The following is a 9,030-nucleotide window of genomic DNA, read 5'->3' as shown; positions in this document are numbered from 1 at the left end:
GCAGTCACTTTCTCTTTACAGGAACTCTTTCTCAAAATATGGGAAAGAGTTGCAAATCTTTAATGTATTGAATACATCTCGTATATTCTGCATTTCGTTTGAAAAATCCAAAACTCATCCACACTAAGCTATTGCAGCGTGATCTCATTCCGTTCTCAGCGTTCCTGTCTGTCTTTGCTTTCTTTCCCTTAAATGGATATTCTTTAATAAAAATTGATATTATCTACTATCAGGGCCGTAAATTAACCTTCAATTTGGAGGAGGCAGGAAATTAGGCGGGGGTCTGGGGGCCGCCCAGGCCCCCACACGCTGAGCACATTTTGTGCACACTGAACACATTTCGTGCAAAATCCTTGATTCTAGGGCCTTCTAAGATGTTACTTGACTAACTCATTCTAAAAGAAAGATTTGGAATGCTTTTTAAGGGAGGTATCATGTTCTTAGTTATTGGAAACAACATAAATTCTAATGAACTTTAAATTTTAATTTTTTTTGGCTCAAAAGTTGGAGGAGGCAGCTGCCTCCTCCGCCTCCATGTAATTTACGGCCCTGACTATATATATATAAACGTAAAGTTGAGTGTTATAATTGTTTGTTTGTGCTTTATATTAAATATTCTATACAATTGCATCGAGAGATCCACTCTCCTTATATAAAATATCTTAAACACTGAATGACACAGCGACTGTGTGAGATTGCATCAGTGTGTACAAGTAGCGCTTTAGGAGCATAACAAAACTTCCTTTTTAGGGAAGTCGTTGTGGCCAAGTGGACTTACGCACTGGTTTGACAATCTTGCTAGGCGGTGGGTGCTGTACGTCGCTGGTTCGACCCCGGGCTGGGGCGAAAATTTTCAGTACCTAGTTGTGATTATTAGTGTTTTATATATATATATATATATATATATCATAATGTAAAAATCACAAACGATTTATGTGCGTTTTTCAAGTAGACGGTACAGAAATTTGAGTAGCCTCTCAAAAATGCTTTCATCTTCAGAAATGTCGATTATGTAATCTTTATTTTCCCCGCTGATAACCTTTTTTCATTTCTAAAGCCTGAGTTATCTTTAACTTTGCCTTTTCACAAAATTAGCCATAGCTGATAAGCGAGGTCAACCGAATACCAGTCAATATAACTACATGTACGTAACATTCAAACAGATATCGTTAAAATTCTGCATTTCTGGAAGCGGTAGCGATATTTCGCATTTACTTTTGGTTGTGACGTGGAACAAGACTACTTCAAATATTGTTTGCATGTATACAAAATGCAGTTTATTAGTATTGGTGTTCACAAGATGCAATTTTTCTTTCGATTTTCATTCAATGTACGTCTAATGAAGTCGATCGGTGTGGCGGTGACACAACACCAATTTATATTCGACTTTAATCCGACATTGCCGGGAAGTATTTTTTTTTAAATTGAAAAAAAAAAAATCATTGCCATTTTGTTTTATAAAATTGCTTTTATACATTTGTATATTTTTATATAACATAATAGTTTACGTAATTTTACAACTATGAAGTAGCTTGTGGGGGTCTGGGTTAAAATAGGTCCTCAGTACCCCTTGATAGTCATAAGAGGCGACTAAATGGGGCGGTCCTTCTGATGAGACTAAACAAATGAGGTCCCGTGTCACAGCAGGTGTGGCACGATAAAGATCCCTCCCTGCTCAAAGCCCTAAGCATAGGCCTAAATTTCGCAGCCCTTCACCGGCAATGGCGACGTCTCCAAATGAGTGAAAGATTCTCGAGAGGGACATTAAGCAATATACATACAACTATGAAGTCATTTATCTAACGTTGACTTTATCTATATACATAGTCACTGGTAGTCATCAAACATCTAGTGGTTGGTTGACAGGGGATGCTTAGTCCTCCTAGGCACCTGTTCCCACCTCTGGTGTTTCCAGGGGTCCGTGTTTGCCCATCTATCTATTTTGTATTGCTTGTAGGAGTTATGAGATTGATCTCTGTTCGTTATCTTCACCTTTCATTATTTAACGTCCTGCTCGAGAATTTGTCATTGATATGAAAAGACCTATGCTCGGCTCTTACACCTTTTTAACAGGGGAATCCTTATCGTGCCACATTTGCTGTGAATTTTACGGTCTCATCCGAAGGATCGCCCCCATTTAGTCGCCTCTTACGACAAGCAAGGGATACTGGAGACTTATTTTACCCCGGAGACCCACGGGAATTTAATAGCTAAAGGAATGCAATATAATATGCTATTGTATCGTTGGCATTTAAAAGTCTGTGAAGAGAAAGATGTTGGACGAGTCTAATTGGGAAAAAAACCGCATTGGGTACACAACATTTATGCTGACACTAGTGTAATTTATTCAATGTGGTTTTGTACAATGCCGATTTATAATGAACATGATACAGTACACATAATATTATTTTACAATCAAGGCCAAATTCATTATTTACACCATTATGGTTTAATTATCTGGAGATCGTGTGACAGTTTAGTAAATGACATTTTTGTGTTTGTCCGACACTCAATTTTGTATTCCTTATAGGAGTTGGTACCGTATAAGTTTTACATTATGACCCCTGGGTCGAGGCCTCTGCTGGTGGACTGTTAGTCCCCGAGGGTCTCTACAGCCCAGTAACTAAGTACTTCGTTACTAGCTTGAAAATACGGATGTATATTTAATTGCTGTTATAAAATTTAGAAATTCATTTCAAAATTAAGGATTACCTCCCTCATGCATAGCTCTTATCCTTGGACGAATTTGGCTCCACTTTTTTGGCACGCTGTTTTTGGCTATATTTAGCTCTAAAACTTCATAGTTATTTCGGATTTCAAACATTTCGGTTGAGCATCGCTGAAGAGACATTATTTGTCGAAATGCGCATCTGGTGCATCAAAATTGGTACCGTATAAGTTTTACATTGATCACTGTTCGTTATCTTCATCTGTTCATATCTATGATAGTGAGAATATTGTAACAATACGCATATACTATTGTTTAGAATTTGTTAAAGGACTTTTCAAAGGAGGATTTTTTTTAGCCTATATACACAGTCTATATGACCTTTTTGAAGTCAGTCAACTGTAAAATAATTATAAATAACATTTTTCTTCAGTATGTTTTAATAGTTCATCATATTTATACACCCCGCAACAAGTTGGGGGGGGGGGGTATCCTGGAATCGGGTTGTCCGTCTGTCTGTCTGTCCGTCCGTCTGTAGACGCAATGGTTTCCGGGCTCTAAAGCATTATCCTTTCCACCTACCGTCACCATATCATATATATGGACTACCCATGGGATGAAGATGTTCCCCTATTGATTTTGGGGTCAAAGGTCAAGCGCACTGGACATCGAAGTAGCAATATGGTTTCTGGGCTCTAAAGCGTTATCCTTTCCACCTACAGTCACCATATCATACATATAAACTACCCATGGGATGAAGATGTTCCCTATCGATTTTGGGGTCAAAAGGTCAAAGGTCAAGCGCACTGGACATCGAAGTAGCAATATGGTTTCCGGGCTCTAAAGCATTATCCTTTCCACCTACAGTCACCATATCATACATATGGACTACCCATGGGATGAAGATGTTCCCTATCGATTTTGGGGTCAAAAGGTCAAAGGTCAAGCGCACTGGACATCGAAGTAGCAATATGGTTTCCGGGCTCTAAAGCGTTATCCTTTCCACCTACAGTCACCATATCATACATATGGACTACCCATGGGATGAAGATGTTCCCTATCGATTTTGGGGTCAAAAGGTCAAAGGTCAAGCGCACTGGACATCGAAGTAGCAATATGGTTTCCGGGCTCTAAAGCATTATCCTTTCCACCTACAGTCACCATATCATATATATGGACTACCCATGGGATGAAGATGATCCCTATCGATTTTGGGGTCAAAGGTCACGTGCACTGGACATCGAAGTAGCAATATGGTTCGGTTTGTCATGCCATTTGTTTTTTACACTCAGAAAAGAGGTAGTTTATACCTATTACCAACACCCTTTGGGAGATTGGGGTAAGCGGGGGGTATTCTTAGTGAGCATTGCTCACAGTACCTCTTGTTGTATCATGTTTTATATACATGTAAATATTTTTTTTATGCAGTAGTTTGAAATATACGACCAGTCTCATTTATTGCAGAAGTAATCATGACGCCAGGATTTTCATCAAAAAGTCGATTCTCAATCGACCTTTCGTTTTCAACTTTCTACGTAGGTGGTCACACGGTACGATTTTAATCGAAAGCAAATCGGACGAGAAGTTAGAAGTAATCGAACAAAATAGCATCGTGTGACACTCATTTACACGTCACAATGAAAGATGAAGATAACGAACACTGATCACCCTCATAACTCCTATAAGCAATACAAAATAGAGAGATGGCCAAACACGGACCCGTGGACACACTAAAGATAAGATCAGGTGCCTAGAAGTAAGCATCCCCTGTTGACTGGTCACACCCGCCGTGAGCCCTATATGACACATCTTCGCTAGCCAAGGGTTTACGATCCGCTCCGCTTTACTACAAACCCTTGGCAGATTTAGCGCGATTTTCGTAGCCTCAACTTTCAGCATATGATTGGACGCAGGGAAAGTCCACTGCTCAATCAGAGAACGTGTTACGTTAGATCACGTGCAAAACAAAGGAATTTAAATACTTACAACTGTCACTCGGCCGTGTATCAAATACATACCCAAACCAACGATGCCACGTGCGCAGTTCAGACTCGAATCTGCGTAAAGAAGTGTATTTTATTTTCTACAATACCGTGCCATAAGTTTAATATCAAACATCTCTTGTAATTCGTTGTCAGATTTAGACAGTTGCGTCTGAGCTATTTTCCTGAATTTGGATTTCACCTTACACACGTGGGGTTATTGTTAGACGTCGACTCAACGACTACATATATTTCATGGGTTCACACATGTTTATTTTCTAAATAATATTCTCACCGATTTCTTTTTCAAGTATGCAATTAAGAGATGGTTCAATTTATTATTGATATTTTGAATGATTTGCATACCACATTGCGTTAGTCGCTGAGCGCAGCCATTTCCAAACATCTTTTAAACAGTAGTTGAAACACGCATTTTCATTGGATAAGCATGATGTAATCCAAACAGGGTTGTTTTCTCCATCCGCTAGAGGGCGCCACTCAAAGGTACGAAAATCGCACTAAATCTGCCAAGGGTTTGTAAAGAAGCGCAGCGGATCGTAAACTCTTGGCTAGCGAAGATATATATGACACCGAAATCAAAAGAAAAACGGACCAGCAGGGATCAAACGTTGATGACCATGGTTATTGCAATATTTTTGAGCCGTAGTAGAATGGAAATAAAATTCTTGTTTGTGTATATTGAAGGATAGCCTCCTTGGTTTCGAAATGTTATTTGAAATATAAAAACCTCGCCTTTTATATTTCAAACTAACATTTCTCGACCTCGGAGGTTATTCTGCAACATACACGAAAACGCTATCATTTCTTAATCAGCCTTCCAAGTACGAAACGGGTACGTTCTACAGTTTTCCGTTGCACAAGATTCATTTTACACATAAATCCTGATTTGCTTCGTCGTGACCTTAACCACACTGACCTTCTACACAATAGGGATCATGTGGAAGACTACCAAGTATGGTTGATTGGTTATATATTGTTTCGAGAATATTCCACTCATATGGAGACATCATCATTGCCGGTGAAGGGCTGTAAAATTTAGGCTTATGCTCGGCACTTACGACCTTTGAGCAGGGAGTGATCTTTATTGTACCACACCTGCTGTGACATGGTAGACGGTTTTTGCGGTCTCATCCGAAGGACCACCACATTTAGTCGCCTCTTACAACGAGGAAGGGGTACTGAGGCACCCGGATCCCTACGGGATTAAATTATCTACTTATTATTTCAGTAACACTGTGCGGTGTGCAGAATTTCATATTTTGCAAACTGTTTTAAGTCCCGTCGAGCATATTCAGACGTATTGCATAGCGATCGAGGCCGTAGCAGTGAGGGATCCTTAACGTGCCAATACTGCATGGGACCTCGATCCAGTATTAAAATCCTATCAGAAAGACCCATTTACTCACTTAATGCCGAGCCCCGCCCGATCCAGGGCCGCGTCAAACTGATGAGGGATCTGTTTTTTTCTGCCACACATGTTGTGACTGGGGGCCTCAAGTTTTTACGGTCTCATCCGAAGGACTGTCCCATTTAGTCGCGTCTTACGACAAGCATTATTCTAACCCGGATCCCCCTCGGAATTGGAAGGAGGGGTGTGTGTGTGATATGAACAGGTTATACACTGGAATCGCAATAGTCTGAATAGATGTTAATACTGATACAATGTAATAATCATCATCACTTTATGCTTATTATACATGTACATGTTCTCCATGAAAAGTGAAGATAACGAACAGTGATCAATCGTGTAACTCCTATAAGCAATACAAAATAGATAGTTGGGCAAACACGGACCCCTGGACACACCAGAGGTGGGATCAGGTGCCTAGGAATAAAATGTATTTTGCTTTGTTATTTACTTCTTACATTGACATACATTTGTAAAAATAGATCACACGAATTCTTTCTGAGAAGTGTTAAGGAGAAATTTAATATGGATGAAAAGTGGAGGATATGTAAAACAATATTTTGTGAAATTAAAAACTTTCAAATTAACCTTTTATAGTCCAAAAAATGCAATTATAGTAGAAGTGAATCTGATTTTTTTTAAAGACCCTGCTGTACTCGAACCCGCGATCTACAGTTCAGTAGTCGACGTGTTAACCTACGGAGCTACTCAACTAGACGATTATTTTTTAATGAATAGGCAAATATTGCTGATATTTCTATTTTCATCCACGTGTTAAAAGGAAGTCAGCCATTGTGATGTAGAGTAGCTCCTTAAGTCCTGTCTCTTTGGCGGCGGGCTGGAACAACAATACTCACCGTTTTATAGTGGAATGTAAACACATATGTAACACTTAAGTGTTATAAAAGGTTAAGCCCTTTAGGGGATGCATACACCTCTTTGGAACTTAATCCCACCTCTGGTGCGAACAGGGATCTGTGTTTGTCCTACTTTTTTATAGGATTTATAAGATTGACCATTGTTCTCACTGTTTGTCTCCATATGAGTGAAAAATTCTCGAGCGAGACGTTAAGCAAGATACAATCAACCAATCATCTTTTCATTACCCCGTGGGGATCCGGGTTAGAATAGGTCCTCAGTACCCCCTTGCTTGTTGTAAGAAGCGACTAAATGGGGCGGTCCTTCGGATGAGACCGCAAAAACCGAAGTCCCGTGTCACAGCAGGTGTGGCACGATAAAGATCCCTCCCTGCTCAATGGCCATAAACGCCGAGCATAGGCCTATTTTGCAGCCCTTCACCGGCAGTGATGACGTCTCCATATGAGTGAAATATTCAATCAATCAATCATCTTTTCAATGAAAGTATTTTCAAAGTGAGCATCAATAAAACATGGGGGAAAATCTCTTTTTTTTGTTTTTTCTAGCTTTTACAATAAACTTTTGTTTTATCCACCAAAATGAGAAAGGAATTATCTCATTATGAAGAAGGGCCTTTACTCCGAATAAAAGACCTTGTCAATATAACAATGCATGTATTGCACATTACGGTGTAGCATCATTAAAAGTTCTACGTATGTTCTTGGGAAATTTGTTGTTTGTGGGTTTTTGTTTTATTTTCATATGTATAATCATCTGACGTAATTATCGCGATCCATTGAAATTTTCATCACAGGTTTGGACATTAATTTCAGGATAACACAAGACAAATCATCTACAAGGGAATTCCGTTTAACTTTCTGTCCAATCAACAATAATGCATGCCTTGGTGTGTTTTCCGAGCTGTTGGTGTCCACCAAACGTGTGTATACGCAGTGCGCCGTAGGTCATAATTTTTAATTGACGACAATGGAATTTCTAATTATAAAATTTTCTTTATGATCCATAATTAGGCTAACGAATGATGATGATTTGCAAATTTTTAGCAGACGTTCAATTCTACAGCCATCACATCCAATTTACAAGGTTGGAAAATATTTGCATGAATATATGATTGAAGACTAGTATTTTCAGGCCCCCTTTGAAACAAGAACTCGGTTACATACAGTTTTGACATTTATTGTATACAAATAAATGACTAGAAGACTATATAATCTTCACCAGAACACGAGATCCATGTTCCATATCAATCACCTAAGCAATGGTAATTTCCCATGTAAACCTTTCAAACCATATTTCACCCTAGCTGACCCCGAGTTCATGGTTTCAACATACTGCAAGATACCCTGTAAGCGGATGCTTGCATATGTACTCTTATGTTTTTTCGGAATATATTTAAAAAGCAATGTTCTTCCGCATACCTACATTTGTATGTATAAATTTGAAAGTCTTATTGTAATCCCACTTTGGCTCCGGGGGTCATAGTTTGAACAAATTTGAATTCTCGTAATACAAAGGAAGCTTTCATGTCAATCATGAAGTCGACAGACTTCATCAGTTTTTAGATTTTCTGTGGTTCTTGGGTTATTTTCCTTTGTAAAGAGTTCTTCATTTGAACCGTCTTGAACCCTATATGCTTTATGGCAAGTTTAAAATTGACCCACTGGTTCTGAGAAAAGTCCACGCCAAACAGACAGACGTCGTAAAAGGTTCATGTTTTGTTTTATTCTGCTTAACGTCCCTCTCGAGAAATTTTCACCCATGTGTAGAAGTCACCTTTGCCGGTGAAGGGCTGCATTTAGGCCTACTAGATGAAACTCTGCGTATGCTCAGGAAATCACAGTTAATTAACATTGCATAAAGAATGTCTTATATTGCGTGTTTAAATTGTTGCACATGTACATGCTTTGAATGAACGATATCTTGTAATTGAAATGAATTTTAGATTTTTCCTTAATAACTGCATGTAATAGTAATGTTATATTTATTGATATCATATACAGTAAATAAAACTTGAATATTAGAAAGTCACTTGGAGCTCCAAATTAAATTTCCTCATGTAACATAAATTATCT

Source organism: Ostrea edulis, chromosome 6, assembly GCF_947568905.1.
Source record: "Ostrea edulis chromosome 6, xbOstEdul1.1, whole genome shotgun sequence".
NCBI lineage: Eukaryota > Metazoa > Mollusca > Bivalvia > Ostreida > Ostreidae > Ostrea > Ostrea edulis.
Note: the sequence above shows the minus strand (reverse complement) of the source record.